The following is a 21,226-nucleotide window of genomic DNA, read 5'->3' on the forward strand; positions in this document are numbered from 1 at the left end:
TTATGGGCATCTTAGGCTCTTTTTAACTGTGAACAATATACTTTGGTGGTTTTATATGATAATGGATTTCCTTTAGACAGGGGTCCTGGCAACTTAAAATGAGCACTCAATTGTCCTATAAAAAATAAAGTTTTTTTTTATCAATTTCTGAATTTGTAAAAATAAAATTCCAGCAGGAGATGTCTGAATTTGACCTGCACTCTCAAACCAAGGCAAAAATTGAGCGACATATGCACTATCTTGAAAAATGTTCAAAGACTTCTTTTCAAAACTTTGAAACACAGCCAATAACTCTGCTATTTGCTCAGATGTGTTAGTCAATTGAAAAGATATTGATTTTCTTTTATAAGCATAGGCAGCAATATTAGATAATGAACCATCAGGAAACACAGTTAAAGTACAACAGTTGTGCTAACTTTTGTTTAAAATAGGATAACTATAGGTTGTACCTATAAAAATTGAATATTTTTTTGTGTCTCAACATGTTGGACTTTGTCATAATGAGATTACATATGTTAAAATGCCATATTTATTAGATCACTGATAAGTCTGAGGGCCAGCGTATTTGAGTTACTCCTGACTACCTTTATCATCTCCTCTAAACTTCATACTATAAAACAGGATGTTATAATCTCAATTTTGGCACATTTTTAAATGTGTGTTTTAGAACCAAATTTTAGGTAGATTTATATAGGCAAAATTTATGGTACCAATTTTACTTTCAATCTTTAAAAAAAAATCTAAACAAGACTGGGTAAAACTCAATCTTGTATTTAACTATAATCTTTAGCATAACTTTATATCTGCTCTTTTTAAACTAAAATCCAAGCAAAACTTTTAGTTAAACATAATTTATAAAGGGGCTAGCAAATCTTATTAATTCTATCATATTGTACTAAAACTTAACAGCAAAAAATTAGAGAAAAGTTTTATTTAACAATGATCTGAATATAAATCTAAATAACCCTCAGCTAACATGGAACTGTGGTACTTTTTTTTCCTGTAAAAGTGCATAAGCAAACATTTTGTATTAAAGTATCTCCATTTTTTTTAAATGAAGAACTATATTTTATAGGTTTTTATTAACACAAATATATTGTAATGACTGCATTTTTTTAATTGGATGGCTTGGAACAGCATGGCTTGATTTTACCTTGTAAATTTAATAAAATAAATACCAAGGTTTTATATTTCCCACTAAGGTTTGATCAACTGTTTAAAGTTTTTGTTAGATTGCCCAAGGGTTACTATATGAAAATATCTGATAAATTATAAAATGTTTCATAAAATTTAACTCAGATGATCGAGGATCAAACTCAGAGGTATTGATTCTAATTGTCTCATGTTTAAAAATATCCAAGTCTACAGATAAACATACACATAGAGAGAGTTATATAATTAACATAGAAATTCAACATTGTCACCTTGGAGCAACCAGAATACCCAAATACCAGGACTTGACCAGCCCCTACCAAGCACAAGTCCCACAGATTCCAGAAAAAGTGGAGACCCTCATGTGTCCTCTCCACACATGTAGATTCCAGAAGGAATAGAAGCCCCACAGCCCTTTCCACAGCTTCCAGATGGAGAGCAGGCAACATCAACCCTCTTATCACACAGAAGATGATACCAATGACTCTCCTTGTCCCAAAAAAAGGAGAACTTTTATGGGCCCCTTTTCCAGGAATTGGAGAGTCCACCAGATTCCCTCCACCATATTGGAAACTCTCCAAGTTTCCCAGACTTTGTGAGCAAACCAAAACAGAAGCTGGCAGACAAAAACAAAACGAAACAAACAAACAAAAAAGCAGACAAAGACAAAAACAACCATGGTACCTGCTTTTTAAACATTTAAATATTTTTTCAAACCTGTTTTTGTAATAGTAAAACAAAGAATCCTCTTTATGAGTGAAACCATAAAGCACATCTATCATTTTAAAAGTGAAAACCAGACTTTAAAATTTACCAATGCAAACAAGCCAGGGAACATGTTAGGAGCCACAAAGAGCCTCTGAAAGTTTCTGCTCTGCAGTCTATCAAAACAGATGCTGAGAATTACGGCCAACTGTTGGGCAGAGTGCATACAAACTAATGAAAGAAGGGGGAAACAGTAAGACCTAGAGAGGACAGGAACTCCACAAGTAGAGAAACAGAACCAAAAATTCTGAGCACAGGAGTCTTTTCTGAGACTCATACCCAACCAAGTTCCATGCATGGAGATAACCTAGAACCTATGCACAGATGTAGCTCATGGCAGTGCCCAAGTGGGTTCCATAGTAATGGGAGCTGGGACCACCTCTGACATGAACTAATTGGCCTGCTGTTTGATCACTTCACCCTGATGGGGGAGCAGCCTTTCCAGGCCACAGAGAAAAAAAATGCAGCCACTCCTGATGAGATTTGATAGACTAGGATCAGAAAGAAGGAGAGAAAGACCACCCCATCAGTGGACTTGGGGAGGGGCAAGTGAGGAGTGGTGTAAGGAAGGTAGGATGGGTGGGACAGGAGTTAAGGAGGTATAGAAAGTGAATAAAGTGTAATTAATAAAAATTAAAATAAAAAAATATTAAATATATATCTGGGGACAAAGGTCTTTTCTGAGACTGACACTCCACCAAGGACCGTGTATGGATATAACCTAGAACCTTGGCTTGGATGAAGCCCTTGATAGCTCAGTTAACAATTGGTTTCACATAGTAAGGGAAACAGGGACTATTTCTGACAAGAACTCAATGGCATGCTCTTTGACCTACCCAAGGGAGGAACAGTCCTGCTAGGCCACAGAGGAGGACTCTGGAGATACCTGATAAACAGAGTCAGATGAAAGGCCCTCCCCAATCAGTGAACTTGGAAAGGGACAGGAAGGAGATGTGGGAGGGAGGGTAGGATTGGGAGGGATTAAGGGAGTGGGATACAGTTAATAAAATGTAACTAATAATAAACAAATAAAATTTAATTAAAAAATTAACTAAAAATATATAATTCTTTTTGTATTTATATTATAGGAGGGTGTGCTGTTAGGTTATATGCCAATGAAAGTGACCAGAGAGAATGGAAGTCTCTGTCTCTAGGTCTCTGTCATTTTGTCTTTTTTATATCAGAAATTTATTTCAGCATGAGGAAATATCTTGATCATATCCATTTGATGCTTCCTTGCTTCTTAATATGTTCCTGGTTTACTGGATATACTTTTTTTAATTAATTACATTTTATTCTCTTTGTATACCCCCTGTGGTTCCCTTCCTCCTCTTGTCTGAATACCTTCCTTCCTCCACCCTCTGCTTGCATGCCCCTCTCCAAGTCCACTGTTTGGGGAAATCTTCTTTTCCTTCCTTCTGAACCTAGTCAATTAGGTCTCATCAAGAGTGGCTGCATTCTCTTTTTCGGTGGCATGGTAATGCTGCTTTCCCCTCAGGGGGTGGTAATTAAAGAGCAGGCCAATCAGTTCATGTCAGAGACAGCCCCTGTTCCTATTACATTGGAATGCATGTGGATATTGAACTGCCATGGGCTACATCTGCGCAGCGGTCTTAGGGTATCTCCATGCATAGACATTGGTTGGAGTTTCAGTCTCAGGAAAGACCCCTTTGGCTCAGATTTTTTTGTTCTGTTGCTCTCCTTGTAGAGTTCCTATCCTCCAGATCAGACTGTTTCCCACTTCTTTCCTAAGATTCCCTGAATGCTGCCCAAAGGTTGTCCATAAGTCTCAGCATATGCATTGATAGTCTGCAGGGCAGAGCTTTTCAAAGGTCCTCTGTGTCAGGCTTCTGACTTGTTCCCTCTTTTCTCCTTCTTCTGATGTCTAGCCTCTTGCCTTTCTGGATAGGAATTAAGCATTTTAGCAAGACTCATCTCTCTTCATTAGTTTCTTTAGGTGTACTGATTTTAGTAGGTTTATCCTATATTATATGTCTACATGAGTGAGTATATACTGTGTGCATCTTTCTGTTTCTGGGATAGCTCACTCAGAATGATCTTTTCCAGATCCCACCATTTCCCTGCAAATTTCATGATTTCCTTGTTTTTTTTTTTTTTTTTTTTTATTGCTGAGTAATATTCCTTTGTGTAGATATACCACAATTTGTGCATCCATTCCTCCACTGAGGGCATCTGTTCTGTTTCAGGCTTCTGGCTCTTACAAATAAGGCTGCTATAAACATGGTTGAGCAAATATCCTTATTGTGTATGTGAGAATCTTTTGGATATATGCCTAGGAGTAATATAGCTGGATCTTGAGGAAACACTATTCCAAGTTGTCTGAGAAAGCACCAGATTGATTTCCAGAGTGGTTGTACAACTCTACATTTCCCCCAGCAGTGGAGGAGGGTTCCCCTTTCTCCACAACCTCTCCAGCATGTGCTTTCTCTTGAGGTTTTGATCTTGGCCATTCTAATGGGTGTAAGGTGAAATCTTAGGGTCGTTTTGAATTGCATTTCTCTGATGGCTAATGAGGTTGAGCATTTCTTTGTGTGTTTTTCTGCCACTTGATATTCCTCTGCAGAGAATTCTCTGTTTAGCTCTGTGTCACAGTTTTTAATTGGATTACTTGATTTTTCTGTTTAACTTCTTTAGTTCTTTATATATATTGGATATTAGCCCTCTGTCAGATATAGGGTTGGTGAAGATCATTTCCCAATCAGTATCATGTTGCTGAGGAGAGTGTCCTTTGATTTTACAAAAGTTTTTCTGTTTAGTGAGGTCCCATTTATTGATTGTTGCTCTTAGAGCCTCTGCTGTTGCTGTTCTGTTCAGGAAGATGTCTCCAGCGCCAATGACTTCAAGGGTATTCCCCCCTTTTTCTTCTAAGTGGTTTAGTGTGTCTAGTTTTATGTGTCTTTGAACCAGTTGGACTTTAGTTTTGTGCAGGATGATAAGTATGGATCAATTTGCATTTTTCTACAGCTAGACATCCAGTTAGACCAGCATCATTTGTAAAGATGCTGTCTTTTTTCCATTGAATGGATTTAGCAATTTTTTCAAAACAGGTGTCCATAAGTGTGTGCATTTATGTCAGGGTCTTCTAATTGATTCCATTGATCCACTAGTCTGTTTCTATCCCAGTACCATGCAATTTTTAGTATTGTTGCTCTTTAGTACAGCTTGAGATCGGGCATGGAGATAACTCCTGCAGATCTTTTACTGTAGATAATTGTTTTAGCAATTCTGGGTTTTTTGTTTTTCCACATGAAGGAGACAATTTTTCTTTCAAGATCTGTAAAGGATTGTGTTGATAATTTGATAGGAATTGCATTGAATCTTTAGATTGCTTTTGGTAAGATGGCCATTTTTACTATATTAATCCTACCAAGCCATGAGAATGGGAGATCTTTCCAACTTACAATAACTTCTTTTAATTCTTTCTACAAAGATTTTAAATTTTTTTCATACAAGTCTTTGACTTGCTTGGATAGGTTCGCACCAATGTATTTTACATCCTTTGTGACTATTGTGAATGGTGTTGTTTCCCTAATATATTTCTCATTCCTTATTTCGTTGGTATACAGGAAGGCTACTAATTTTTTTGAGTTAATTTTGTATCCAGCCACTTTGCTGAAGGTGTTAATCATCTGTAGTAGTTCCCTGACACAATTTTGGGGTCACTAAGGTATATTATCATATCATCTGCATACAGTGATACTTTGACTTCTTCCTTTCCAATTTGTATCCCATTGATCTCCTTCAATTGTGTTATTGCTCTAGCTAGGACTTCAAAAACAAAGTTAAAGAGATATGGAGAGAGAAGACAGCCACTCCTTGTCCCTGATGTCAGTGGGAATGATTTAAGTTTCTCTCCCTTGAGTTTGGTGTTGGCTATAGACTTGCTGTATATCACCTTTATTATGTTCAGGTGTGTGCCTTGCATCTCTGATCTCTCCAATACTTTAAACATGAATGGATGTTGAATTTTGTCAAATGCCTTTTGAGCATCTAAGCAGATGATCATATTTTTTTCCCCTTCAGTTTGGTTATATGGTGGATCATATTAATGGATTTCTGTAGATTGAACTACCCCTGCATGCCTGGGATGAAGCCTACTTTGTTATAGTGGATGATATCTTCGATGTGTTCTTATTTTCAGTTTGCACATATTTTGTTGAGTATTTTTGCATCAATGTTCATGAGAAAAATTGGCCTGAAATTCTCTTTCTTTGTTGGGTCTTTGTGAGGTTTAGGTAACAATTGACTGTGCCTTCATAGAATGAGTTTGGTCGTGTTTCTTCTTTTCTATTTTGTGGAATAGTTTTAAGTGTATTGGTGTTAGCTCTTCTTTGGTGGTATGGTACAATTTAGCACTGAAACCATCTGGCCCTGGGCTTTTTCTGCATGGTAGAATTTTGATGTCAGCTTCTATTTCCTTAGGGGATATAAGACTATTTAATTGGTTTACCTGGTCTTGATTCACCTTTGGAATGTAGAATCAGTCAAGAAATTGTTCATTTCATTTAGATTTTCAAATTTTGTGGCATATAGTCTTTGGAAGTAAGACCTAATTATTGTTTGGATTTCTTCAGTGTCTGTGGTTATGTCCCCCTTTTCATTTCTGATTTTGCTGATTTGAGTAGTTTTTCTCTGCCTTTTACTTAATTTGGCTAAGGGTTTGACTGTCTTGTTGATTTTCTCAAAGAACCAGCTCTTGGTTTCATTTATTCTTTGAATAGTTCTATTAGTTTTTAATTTATTGATTTTAACCCCGAGTTTGATTATTTCCAGCCATCTACTCTTCTTTGGTGTGTCTGATTCGTTTTTTTTCCCCTAGGGCTTTTAAGTGAGTCATTAAGTTGCTTGCATGAGATGTTTCAAATTTCTTTTTGAAGGCACTTAGTGCTATGAACTTTCCTCTTAGCATTGCTTTCTGTCCCATAAGTTAAGGTATGTTGTGCCTTCATTTTCATTGAATTCTAGGAAGTCTTTTATTTCTTTCTTTATTTCTTCTCTGACCCAGCTGTCATTTAGTAGCAAGTTGTTCAGTTTCCATGTGTGTGTAGGCCTTTTATTATTTTTTTTTCATTGAGGTCCAGTTTCAGTCCAGATCAGATAGGATACAAAGGATTATCCCAATCTTCTTGTATCTATTGAGGCTTGCTTTGTGACTAATTATATGGTCTATTTTGAAGAAGGTTTCATGAGGTGCTGAGAAGAAAGTAAATTCTTTTGAGTTTGGGTGAAAGGTTCTGTAGATGTCTGTGAGGTCCATTTGATTCATGATCTCTGTCAGAGTTATTGTTTCTTTGTTTTATTTCTGTTTTGTTGACCTGTCTTTCCCTTTGTTGAGAGTGGGCTCTTGAAGTCTCCCAGTATTAATGTGTTTGGTTCTATGTGTGGGTGAATTTTATTAAAATTTCTTTTACAAATGTGGATGCCCTTGCATTTAGGGCATATATGTTCAGGATTGTGATATCTTCCTGTTGGATTTTTCCCTTGATGAGTATGAAGTTTCCTTCTCTATGTCTTTTGATTAATTTTGGTTGAAAATCTACTTTATTAGATATTAGAATAGCTACTGGTGCTTGTTTCTTGGGTCCATTTGCTTGGAAAACCGTCTTCCAGCCCTTTACCCTCAGGTAATGTCTACTTTGTGATTTAGCTGTGTTTCTTGTATGCAACACATTGTTGGGTCTTATTTACGCATGCATTTTCTTAGTCTGTTTCTTTTTACTGGAGAATGATTTCATTGATTTTGTGGGAGATTGATTAATGACCAGTGGCTCTTAGATTCTTTCATATTGATGTTGGCCATGTTAGTGTGTTTGTGTGTTTGTGTACTTTTTGTTTTGCTGTAGTGAGGTTATTTACTTTCTGTGATTTTTTTGAAAGTAGTTAGTTTTCTTGGGTTGTATTTTTCCTTCTAGTATCTTCTATAACACTGGATTTGAGTGTAGGTATTGTTTTTGTCATCTAATACATTCTTTTCTCTGTTTATGAGGACTTAGAGTTTTGCTGGGTACAGTAGCCTAGGCTGACATCTGTGTTTTCTTAGGGTCTGCATGATATCTGTCCAGGCTCTTCTGGCTATCATAGTTTTTGTTGAGAATTCAGGTGTGATTCTGATGGGTTTGCCATTATATGTTACTTGGCTTTTTCCCTTGCAACTTTTAGCATTTTTTTTTCTTTTCTCTGTATACTTAATGTGTTGATTATTATGTGGTGGGAGGATTTTCTTTTCTGGTCTAATTTATTAGGTGCTCTGTAGGCCTCTTGTATTCTTATAGTCCTCCCCTTGAAGTTGGGGAAATTTTTTTTCAATGATTTTGTTAAAAATATTTTCTGGGCCTTGGAGGAGGGAATCTTCTTTTTCCTCTATTCCTATTGTTCTTAGGTTTTGTCTTTTTATGTTGTCTTGGATTTCTTGGATGGTTTGTGTCAGGAATTTTTTAGATTTATTATGTTCTTTGCTAGATACATCGATTTCTTCCATAGTATCTTCCACACCTGAGATTTTTTTTTCTTTCATCTCTTGTACTCTGTTGGTTATGCTTACCTCTGTAGTTCCTGTTTTCTTTCCTAGGTTCTCTGTCTCCATGATTTCCTTCATTTGTGTTTTCTTTAATTCTTCCAAATCTATCTTCAGATCTTGAAACATTTTGTTGATTTCCTTCACCTGTCTGTCTGTATTTTCCTGTTCTTTCCTGCAATTTCTTCAGCTGTTTGAACATTCCTCTGTTTCTTTTATTTCATTCAGTGATTTACCCATTTCCTCTCTGAATGCCACAAATTGGTTGGTTGCATCTTCCTGTATTTTTTATGATGACCATACTTTTTATTACATCCTACCCTAATTCTTTATGTGTTTTATTTACTTCCTCCATTAACTTCTTTATAAGCATAGATGTAAGAACAACTTCTTGAATTTCACTTATGTTAGGGTGTCTAGGGCTACTTGCTCCTGGATAACTGGTTTCTGAGAATGCCATATTGCTTTGCCTTCTCTTGGTTGTGCTTTTTCACTGGCCTCTACCCATCTCTCTGTCTCAGATGTTGTCTGATAATTTTTTATGTCTGTTGGGCCCTGGGGCAGGGAGAATCCACTTGGTGGGGTTCTGAAGTTCTCCTCTGCTTTTTGGGTATGGTCAACTGAATGGTGGTTCTTCTCAGGAATTGTCACAGTTTCCTTCAGGTTATGGATCTGTATGGTAACTCTCCTTTCATCAGGATAATCCTGGTGTTGGCTACCCTGCTGCTGAGGTTCTTGCTCTGAATTTATGGAGCAGCAGCTGTTGTTATTAAGGTGTAATTGTTGGGTGCAGCCCTCTTGAAGAACCAGGGATTCCCACAGTCTTGTCAGTTTAGCTAGGGATAACTGATTGATCTTTGGCACAGTATCTGAGGACTGCTGTAATGCTCTCTGGTTTTTGTACGTCTGAGGATGCAGCTGTGTGCCCCTGTGCCCTAGTGGTACTCCACAAAGGCAGGTGATCATGCCGCGTACTCATGCAGTAGAAGGATAGAGCCTAGAGTCTGCTTGAATCCAGAAAGTCTTTTGGTGCTGGGTGTCCTGCGCATTGGACCTGATGATACCCCCACTGTGGGGTTTCCTCCTGACAGGACACCCAGTCTTTGCTTTGAGGACAGCCTTTCTATCTGTGATGGCAAGTAGAACCTGCAGGCACAGACTTATGTGGCTCTGCCTTTCTGCCTTTTCGGCGATTGGGTGCCTAGGTGTCTGACAAACCTGGGTAACTATTCCCAAGACCTTTTTGGGGTGGTGTTATCAGCTGTGTGCTCTGAGATCAGACCAGCCATTCCCCTCCCTGTGGGTTTACACCCAATAGAGAAACTTGGTCTCTGGTACCATGGGGCCCACAGTTGTATCTGGGACAGCAAATCAGGTGTGCAGGCAAGACTCTGTGCTGGCATCTGGGCCCTGGCTCTGGCTCTGGGCTGGCTTCTGGGTGCCTGCAGAACCTGAGTCTTTTCCATGGGATGACTAGGTGACCTAAGGTCGGTCCCAATCTTTTCATGCACTGTGTGCTTATCCCTTGACTGGAAATTCCAGTCTCTGATGTTGTGGTACCCACAGTTCAGTCTGGGACAGTGATCAAAACTCACTGACATGTGGCTCTGGGCTGGTGACCAAGCACCTTGTGGAACCAGGATCTCTTCCTCAGTTTAGCTGGGTGAGTTAAAGCTGATTGAATCCCCCATCATGGGATATCCTCTCACCTGGGAAACATAATCACTTGTGTTTTATGGCCTCCAGTTCTGACTGCTGGTCACTGTGTTGATCCTGCTGTTTTGCTGGTCGGAATGAGAGTCGACCCAGCACCTCCATCTTCCCCCTACACTTTGTCTTTGTTTCTGTTGCTCTCTGTCTATTTCTGAATGGGTCTTTCTTGCTTTCTCTCTCTGTCTCTTTCAGTCTACCTCTCTCTTCTTGTCACCTGTGGGTTCAGTTTGAAAAGCTCTCAGTTTTGGTGAAGGACTGCAACAAGATGAGTACTTGCTGACATGACATCATGGATTTTCTTAGTTAAAATATAAGCCATGTCCCAACTAAATGCTTTTTTTTCAAAGATTTTCCTTGGTCAGTGAGCATTTTCACAGAAAATATTTAAGTGAGTGAGGACATATCCATGCATTTAACAAACAGTAATGGAATCTGTGAAAATGTGCAACTCACAAGTCAAGGACATGTGACTTTATTAATGTTTACTTTAAGAAATGTGTGGTGTTCACTTCAGCAGCATGTATACTTAAACAGAAACAATACAGAGAATATTAGCATGATCCCTATGCAAGGGTGACACACAAATTCATGTAGCATTCAATATTATTTTTTGGAGAAATTAAGGAAAACACAAATAGAGGAAATTGTGGAAGGAAGACTTGGGGAAGAAAATAAGAACTACAGATATAAGCATAATCAATAGACTATAAAAGATGGAAGAAGGAATCTCACCTGTGGAAGACAAAATGGAAGAAATCATGTATCTGTCAAAGAAAATGTTAAATCTAAAAAATTCTTGACACGGTCCATCGAAGTAATTCAAGACAACATGAAAAGACAAACCCTACAAATAATAAGAATAGAGGAAAAAAGATGATTCCCTCCTCCAAGGCCCAGAAAATATTTTCAACAAAATCATTGAAAACAATTTCCCAACATAAAGGGGAGGACTATAAGAACAAGAGGTCTATAGAATACCCAATAAATTAGTCCAGAAAAGAAAATTTTTCCATCACATAATAATCAAAACAGTATATATAGAGAACAAAGAAAAAATACTAAAAGTTGCAAAGAAAAATACCAAGTAACATCTAGTGGCAAACACATCAGAATCACATCTGAGTTCTCAACAGAGACTATGAAAGTCAGAACGACCTGGATGGATGTGGATATCATGCATCCCTAAGAGAACACAGATGTCATCCTAGGCTACTGTACCCAGCAAAACTCTCAATCCTCATAGACAGAGAAAACAAGATATTCAACGGCAAAAACAAATTTCAACAATACCCACACACAAATCCAGTGTTACAGAAGACACTAGAAGGAAAAATACAACCCAAGAAAACCAACTACTTTCAAGAAAACACAGGAAATAACTTCATTGCAGTTAAAAAAAAAAAAGCAACCAAGCACACAAACTTACTACCACAGCCAACATCAAAATCAAAGGTTCAAAAAGCTACTGGTCATTAGTTTCTGTCAACAGGAAATGACTCAATTCTCCAATAAAAAGACACAGACTTACACAATGGATGCATAAACAAAGCCCAGCAATCTGTTATGATAAAATTAAAGCACAAATAGACCCCCACAAATTAATAGTGAGAGATTTCAACACCCTACTCTCAACAAAGGACAGGTCAACTAAATAGAAATTAAACAATGAAAAAATGTCTCTAACAGAGGTCATGAATGAAATGGAATTAACAGATATTTACAGAACTTTACACTCAAACACACACACACACACACACACACAAAATGACTTTCTTCTCAGCATCTCATGGAACCTTCTCCAAAATAGACAATAGGGTTGGTAACATGGGAAGCCTCAACAGATACAAGAAGATTGAAATAATCACTGTATTTTATCTGACCACCATGAAATAAAGCTGGAAATTAACAACAACAGAAACAGCAAAAAGCCTACACACACATAGAAACTGAACAACTTGCTACTAAATAACAGCTGGGTCAGGAAGGAAATAAAGAAATTAAAGTCTTCCTAGAATTCAATGAAAATGGATGCACAACATACCCAAACTTATGGGACACAATGAAAGCAGTGCTAAGAATAAAATTCAAAGCACTAAGTGCTTAAAGAAGAAATTTGAGACATCTCATGCAAGCAACTTAATGGCTCACCTTAAAAGCTCTAGAAAAAAAGAAGTAGACACACAAAAGAAAAGGAGATGGCTGGTAATAATTAAAATTGGGGATGAAATTAATCAATTAGAAACAAATAAATCAATTCAAAGAATCAATGAAATCAAGAGCTGGTTCTTTGAGAAAAATCAACAAGATGGACAAACTCTTAGCCAAACTAACTAAAAGTCAGAGAGAAACTATCCAAATCAACAAAATCAGAAATGAAAAGGGGGACATAACCACAGACACTGGGGAAATCCAAACAATCATTAGGACTTACTTCAAAAGTCTATATGCCATAAAACTTGGAAATCTAAAATAAATTCAAAATTTTCTTGATCGATTCCAATTACCAAAGATAAATCAAAACCAGTTAAATTAATTAAATAGTTCTATATTCCCTAAGGAAATAGAAGCAGTCATCAAAAGTCTTCCATCCCAAAAAAGCACTGAGCCAGATGAATGCAGCACAGAATTCGACCAGAACTTCAAAGAAGAGCTAACTCCAATTCTCTTCAAAACAATTCCACAAAATAGAAACAGCAGGACCACTACCAAACTCATTCTAAGGAGCCACAGTTACCTTGGTTCCTAAACCTCACAAACACCGAACAAGAAAAGTGTATTTCAGGCCAATCACCCTTACTAACATTGATGCAAAAACTATTAAATAAAATACTTGCAAAGTGAATACAAGAATACAAGAACAAATTAAAGATACCATCCTCTATGACCAAGTAGGCTTCATCCCAGTTATGCAGGTTGGCTCAATATATTGAAATCCATCAATGTGATCCACCATATTAACAAACTGAAAGGAAAAAAAAAACATGATAATCTCATTAGATGCTGAAAAAGCATTTGACAGAATTTAATATCCATTCATTTTTAAAGTATTTGAGAAATAAGGGATACAAGGCACATATCTAAACATAGTAAAGGCAATATACAGCATGCCTACAGCTAACATCAAACAAAAGGGAGAGAAACTTAATGCAATCCTACTAAAATCAGGGACAAGGCAAGGCTGCCCACTCTTTCCATATCTCTTCAACATAGTTCTCGAAGTCCTTGCTAGAGCAATAAGACAGCTAAAGGAAATCAAGGGGAAACAAAATGGAAAGGAAGAAGTCAATGTATCACTATTTGCAGATGATATGATATTATACCTGAGTGACCCCGAAATTTTTCCAGGGACTACTACAGCTGATAAACTCCTCCAGCAAAGTGGTAAGATACAAAATTTATTCAGAAAAATCAGTAGCCCCTCTGTATCCAAAGGACAAAAAGTCTGAGAGAGAAATTAGGGAAACAACACCCTTCACAAAAGCCACAAAAGACATAAAGTACCTTAGTGTAAGCCTTACCAAGCAAGTCAAAGACTTGTATGTAAAAAATTTCAAGATGGAAGAATGAATTACAAGAAGATACCAGAAGATGGAAAGAACTCCCATACTCATGGCTTGGCAGGATTAACATAGTAAAAATAGCCATCTTACCAAAACTACTCTACAGATTCAATGCAATTCCCATTAAATTACCAACAAAATTATTTACAGAAGAATTGATAGAAAAATTATAAACTTCACGTGGAAAAGCAAGAAAACAAGAATTGCTAAAACAGTGCTCAACAATAGAAGATCTTCTAGAGGTATCTCCATCCTGGATCTCAAGCTCTACTGTAGAACAACAGTAACAAAAATTACATGGTACTTTTATAGAAACATAATGATGGATCAATGGAACCAAATAGAGGACAGAGATATAAACCCTCATACTTATGGCTACCTGAGTTTTGATAAAGATGCCAAAACCATAAAGTGGAAAAAAAAAAGATAGCATCTTCAACAAATGATGCTGGTCTGACTGGATGTCTCCTTGTAGAAAAATGCAAAATGCAAATAGACCATTACTTATCACATTGCACAAAACTAAAGTCCAAGTGGGTCAAACAACACACATTAAATCTGTTAGAAGTAAAAGTGGGAAAGAAGCTTGAAATCATTGGCACAGGAGACAACTTCCTGAACAGAACACAAACAGCATAGGCTATAATGGGACCTCATGAAACTGAAAAGCTTCTGTAAAGCAAAAGGCAGTGTCATCAAAACAAAACGAATGCCTACATATTGGGAAAGAATCTGTACCAACCCTCTATGTGATAGAGGGCTAATATCAAGTATAAATAAAGAACTAAAGAAACTGAAAAGCAACATATCAAGGAATCCAATTAAAAAACGGGGAACAGAGCTAAACAGAGAATTCTTGATGCAGGAATATCGAATGGCAGAGAAACACTTAAAAAAATGCTCAACCTCATTAGACATTAGGGAAATGCAAATCAAAATGACCCCTGAGATTTTACCTTATGACCATTAAATGGCTAAAATGAAAAACTCAAGTGACAACACATGATAGAAAGGTTGTGGAGAAAGGAGAACCCTCCTCCACTGCTGGTTGGAATGTAAACATTTTAATCCACTGTGGAAATCAATCTGGTGCTTTCTCAGACAATTAGGAATAGTGCTTCTTCAAGATTTAGCTATACCACTCCTAGGCATATATCAAAAAGAGGGTCATGAACAAAATAAAAATATTTGCTCAAACTTTATTGTAGCAGCTTTATTTTTAATAGCCACAACTTGAAAACAACCCAGCTGCCCCCTATCTGAAGAATGGATACAGAAATTTGATACATTTACACACTGAAATATTACTCAGCAAAAAAAAAAAAAAAAAAAAGGAAATCATGAAATTTGAAAGTATATGGTGGGAACTGGAAAGGATCAACCTGAGTGAGCTATCCCAGAAGCAGAAAGATGCAAATGGTATATATTCTCTCATATATATGTAATAAATAATAAATATAATGTATATTATATAATATATGATCATATGATATAAAAATAAATATAATAAAACTACTAAAATATCTAGACCTAAAGAAATAAAGAGGGAGGATTCTGGCTAAAATGCTCAAACTACATCCTGAAAGATAAAGAGGATAGACATTAAAAGAAGAAGAAAATGGACCAAGTTAGGAGCCTGGTACAGAAAGCCTCTAAAAAAGCTGTGCCCTGCATAATGTTAAAGCAGATGGTGATACTTGTGGCAAACTTTTGGGCAGAGTGCATGGAATCTAATTAAAGATGTGGGAAATAGTAAGACCTACAGAGGGCAGGAGCTTCAAAAGAAGAGCAACAGAATAAAAAAAAATGAACACAGGGTTCATCCCTGATGCCCATTCTCCAACCAAGTACCACACATGGAGATAAACTAGAATCCCTGCACAGATATAGCCCATAGCAGTTCAGTGTCCAAGTGGGTTCCATAGTAATGGAAACAGGTACCACCACTGACATGAATTGATTAGTCAGATCATTGATCATCTCCCCCTGAGTGGGGAACAGACTTTCCAGGCCACAAAAGATGACAATGCTACCACTCCTGTTGACATCTGATAGACTAGGTTCAGAAGGAAGGAAAGGAAGACCTCCCCTATCAGTGGACTTGAGGAAGGATATGAATGGAAATGGAAATGGAAATGGAAGAGAGAAGGTGAAATTGGGAGTGGAGGAGAGAGGTGTTTATGGTGGAAGACAATGTGAATAAAGTGTAATTAATAAAAATTAAAATTAAAAAATAAATATGTGACCCTTTTCCTGAACTAATAGTGTTGGACACAGGAACTGTAATATCTGGTTATGTGCTTTCAGCTGCCCAGATTGAGGCACATAGTATTGTTGAGCCTTTATTTCAAGCACACTGTCCACTTGGCCCCTTTGATAACTGGCTCCTGAAACTCTTACTGGCTTTCACCTGTTTCATGACATCATTCTCCATCTCAGCCAATCAGCACCTGAGAGAATCTTGAGGATGCTCTGGATATGAGTAAACAAACTTTCCTTGAGAGTCCAGTTTCTCTGATTCTATACATATGTGACTTTTTTTTGTGAAAACCAACAAGACTTATCTCATCACTTTATCCAGACCCACACCTTTACACTTGTTTGCCTCTGTTACAATGTCAGGTAGAAAATGAAACTTTAATTTTTATTTAATTGGATGGCATCCTTAGTAGGGAATCTTCAAAGTGACATGGGATTAGAGGGAATATATGGAATGACAAGGTGGTCTAGGATCTGAAATTTCCTAAGTTGTGACTTTGAATTCAGCAGTTACTCCTGTACTCACTAAATGTGCCTTCACAGTCTTTTTTTAAATTTTTTTTTATTTTTCTTATTAGTTATATTTTGTTAATTCTGTATCCAAGCTGTATCCTGCTCCTCATTCCCTCCCAATCCCACACTCTCCCCCTCATCTCCACCATGCCCCTTTCCAAGTCCCCTGATAGGGGAGGACCTCCTCCCATTTCATCTCTCCCTGTTTTATCAGGTATCTTCAGGACTGGTTTCAAAGTCCTCCTCTGTGGCCTAACAGGACGGCGCCTCCCTTGGGGCGGGCGTAGGGAAGTCAAAGAGCCAGTCACAGAGTTCCTGTTATAAAAAGTCCTTGTTCTCCTTACTATGGGAAAATATTGTTTTCTGAAATACCGTGAGCTACATCCAAGCAGAGGTTCTAGGTTGTATACATACATGGTCCCTGGTTGAGTGTCAGTCACAGAAAAGAGCCTGTGCCCAGATATATTTGGTCCTTGTGGAGCTCCTATCCTTTCCATATCATACTAACTCCCCTTCTTTAATATGATTCCCTGTACTCTACCGAAGGTTTGGTTATGAGTCTTTGTATCTGCTTTGAAACACTGCTAGGTAGAGTCTTTCAGATGCTTTCTGCAGTAGACTCCTGTCTTACGTTCAATGCACTTCCCATTTGTCTTTCGAAATGAGGATTGATCATCTTACCCTGTGTCCGATTTCTTGATTATCTTCTTTAGGTGTGTAGAATTCATTATGTTTATCATATCTAGTAGGTCTATATAAGCGAGTATATACAGTGTTTTTCTTTCTCCTTCTGGGATACTTCACTCAGAATGATCTTTTCTAGATCCCACCATTTGCCTGCAAATTTCATGATTTCCTCCTTTTTGATTGCTGACTAATATTCCATTATGTAAAAATACCACAATTTCTGTACCCATTCCTCCATTGATGAACATCTGGGTTGTTTCCAGATTCTGACTATTACAAATAAAGCTGCTATAAACATGGTTGAGCAAGTATCCTTTTTTGTACTTGAGCAAACTTTGGGTAAATACCTAGCAGTGGTATAGCTGGGTCTTGAGGAAGCACTATTCCTAATTGTCTTAGAAAGTGCCAGATAGATTTTCAGAATGGTTGTATCAGTTTACATTCTCACCAGCATTGGCTGAGGGTTCCCCTTTCTCCACAACCTCTCCAGCATGTGTTGTCAATTGAGGTTTTCATCTTGGCCATTCTGATGGGTGTAAGGTGATATCTCAGGGTCATTTTGATTTGCATTTCCCTGATGGCTAATGAGCATGAGAATTTCTTTAAGTGTTTCTCTGCCATTCGATATTTCTCTATAGAGAATTCTCTGTTTAGCTCTGTTCCCCATTTTTTTTAATTGGGTTACTTGGTTTGTTGTTTTTCAGCTTCTTTAGTTCTTTGTAAATACTGGATATTAGTCCTCTGTCAGATAAAAGGTTAGTGAAGATTCTTTCCCAATCTGCAGGCAGTCATTTTGTTTTGATTACACTGTCCTTTGCTTTACAGAAGCATTTCAGTTTCATGAGGTCCCATTTATTGATTGTTGCTCTTAGAGCCTGTGCTGTTGGTGTTCTGTTCAGGAAGTTGTCTCTTGTGCCAATGAGTTCTAGGATGTTCCCCACTTTTTCTTCTAAGAGATTTAGAGTATCTGGTTTTATGCTGAGGTCTTTGATCCACTTGGACTTTAGTTTTGTGCAGGGTGATAAATATAGATCTATTTTCGTTTTTCTGCATGTGGACATCCAGTTGGACCAGCACCATTTCTTGAAGATGCTCTCTTTTTTTTTCATTGAATGGTTTTGGCTTCTTTGTCAAAAATGGAGTATTCATATGTGTGTGGGTTTATTTCTGGGTCTTCAATGCGGTTCCATTGATCCTCATTTCTGTTTTCATGCCAATACCATGTAGTTTTTATTACTATTGCTCTGTAGTACAACCTGAGATCGCAGATGGAGATACCTCCAGATGATCTGTTGTTGTACAGGATTGTTTTGGAGATTCTGGGTTTTTTGTTTCTCCATATGAAGCTGAGAATCTTTTTTTCAAGGTCTGTAAAGAATTGAGTTTGTATTTTGATGGGAATTGCATTGAATCTGTAGATTGCTTTTGGCAGGATGGCCATTTTCACAATGTTAATCCTACCAATCCATGAGCACGGGAGATCTTTCCATCTTCTGATATCTTCTTCAATTTCTTTCTTCAGAGACTTGAAGTTTTTCTCAAACATGTCATTCACTTGCTTGGTTAGTGTCACTCCAAGGTACTTTATGTTATTAGTGGCTATTGTGAAGGGTGTTGTTTCTCTAATTTCTTTCTCGGCCATTTTTGTCTTTGATATACAGGAGGGCTTCTGATTTTTTTGAGTTGATTTTGTATCCTGCCACTTTGCTGAAGGTGTTTATCAGCTGGAGGAGTTTTCTGGTTGAATTTTTGGGGTCGCTCATATATGCTATCATATCATGTACGGATAGTGACACTTTGACCTCTTCCTTTCTGATTTGTATCTCCTTGATCTCCTTTAGTTGTCTTATTGCTCTGGCTAGGACTTCAAGTACTATGTTGAAATAGTATGGCAAGAGTGGGCAGCCTTGTCTTATCCATGATTTCAATGGAATTGATTTAAGTTTCTCTCCATTGAGTTTGATGTTGGCTATAGGCTTGCTGTATATTGCCTTTACTATCCTTAGGTATGTGCCTTGTATCGCTGATCCCTCCAAGACTTTAAACATGAATGGGTGTTGGACTTTGTCAAATGCTTTTTCAGCACCTAAGGAGATGATCATGTGGTTTTTCTCCTTCAGTTTGTTTATGTGTTAGATTACACTGATGGATTTCTATATGTTGAACCACCCTTGCATTCCTGGGATGAAGCCTACTTGGTCGTGGTGGATGATATCTTTGATTTGTTCTTGGATTCGGTTTGCAAGTATTTTATTGAGTATTTTTGCATAAATGTTCATAAGAGAAAAAGGTCTGAAGTTCTCTTTTTTTGTTGGGTCTTTGTGTGCTTTAGTTATCAGGGTGACTGTCACTTCATAGAATGAGTTTGGTAATGTACCTTCTCTTTCTATTTTGTGGAATAGTTTGAGGAGAATTGGTGTTAGCACTTCCTTGAAGGTCTGGTAGAATTCCATGCTGAATCCATCTGGCCCAGGGCATTTTTTGGAGGGGAAACTGTGAATGACTGCTTCAATTTCCTTAGGAGATAGAGGCCTATTCAGTCTTTCTACCTGATCTTGACTTAATGTTGGAAGATGGAATCTATCAAGAAAATTGTTCATTTCATTTAGGTTTTCAAATTTCATGGCATAAAGGCTTTTTAGTATGACCTAATGATTGTTTGAATTTCCTCAGTGTCTGTAGTTATGTTACCCTTTTCATCTCTGATTTTGTTGATTTGGATAGATTCTCTCTGCTTTTTAGTTAGTTTGGATAAGGGTTTGTCTATCTTGTTGATTTTCTCAACGAACCAGCTTTTTGTTTCATTGATTCTTTGAATTGTTTTATTTGTTTCTAATTGACTTATTTCAGCCCTGAGTTTAATTATTTCCAGCCTTCTGCTCCTCTTGGGTGTATCTGCTTCTTTTTATTTCTAGGGTTTTCAGTTGGGCCATTAAGTTGTTTGTATGTGATATTGAGGATTTCTTCTTGCAAGCACTTAGTGCTATAAATTTTCCCATGTGCACTGATTTCAATGTGTACCATGAATTTGGGTATGTTGTGCCTTCATTTTAATTGAATTCCAGGAAGTCTTTAATTTCTTTCTTTATTTCTTCCTTAACCCAGCTGTTATTGAGTAACAAGTTGTTCAGTTTCCATGTGCGTGTGGGCTGTTTGTTATTTCTGCTGTTGTTGAGGTCCAGCTTTAGTCATGGTGATCAGATAGAATACAAGGGATTATTTCAATCTTTTTGTATCTGTTTAGGCTTGCTTTATGACCAACTATATGGTCTATTTTGGAGAGGGTTCCATGAGGTGCTGAAAAGAAGGTATACTCTTTTGAGTTTGGATGAAAAGATCTGTAGACATCTATTAGGTCCATTTGATTTAGGGTCTCTGTAAGTGTTTTTATTTCCCTATTTGTTGTCTGTCTAGTTGATCTGTCCTTTGGTGAAAGTGGAGTGTTGAAGTCTCCCACTATTAAGGTATTAGGATCAATGTGTGATCTAAGCTTTAATATTGTTTCATTTACACATGTAGGTGTTCTTGTATTTGGGGCATAGATATTCAAAATTGTGATGTCCTCTTGGTGGATTTTTCCTTTAATGAGAATATAGTGGCCCTCCTTATCTTTTTTGATTAACTTGGGTTGAAAGTAGATTTTATTAGACATTAGGATGGCTACTCCCACATGTTTTCTGGAACCATTTGCTTGAAAAACATTTTTCCATCCCTTTACTCTGAGGTAGTGTTTATCTTTGTTGCATAGGTGTGTTTCTTGGATGCAACAGAATGTTGGATCCTGTTTCCATAACCATTCTGTTAGTCTCTGTCTTTTTATTTTGGAGTTGAGTCCGTTGATATTGATAGATACTAGTGACCAACAATTGATCTTTACTTTAGATGTGGAGTTGGTGATGTCACTGAGTTTCATTGCTTGTATTCTTTTGTTGTTGTTGTTGTTGTTGTTGTTGTGTAGTTATCTATTTCCTCTGTTTCCTTGGGTGTAGTTGTTTTCTTTGGTTTGGAGTTTCCCTTCTAGTAACTTTTGTAGAGCTGGGTT

At 37.3% G+C, this 21,226-nt stretch overlaps 1 non-coding gene across 1 annotated transcript; it reads left to right on the forward strand.

Moving 5' to 3' along the window:
• Positions 1–10,666: 10,666 nt before the first annotated feature.
• On the forward strand, positions 10,667–10,773 carry LOC132651633 (U6 spliceosomal RNA). The gene has a single exon (XR_009589219.1). It is a non-coding gene; the product is annotated as a U6 spliceosomal RNA (small nuclear RNA).
• Positions 10,774–21,226: the final 10,453 nt, after the last annotated feature.

Source organism: Meriones unguiculatus (genome assembly GCF_030254825.1).
Source record: "Meriones unguiculatus strain TT.TT164.6M chromosome Y unlocalized genomic scaffold, Bangor_MerUng_6.1 ChrY_unordered_Scaffold_23, whole genome shotgun sequence".
NCBI lineage: Eukaryota > Metazoa > Chordata > Mammalia > Rodentia > Muridae > Meriones > Meriones unguiculatus.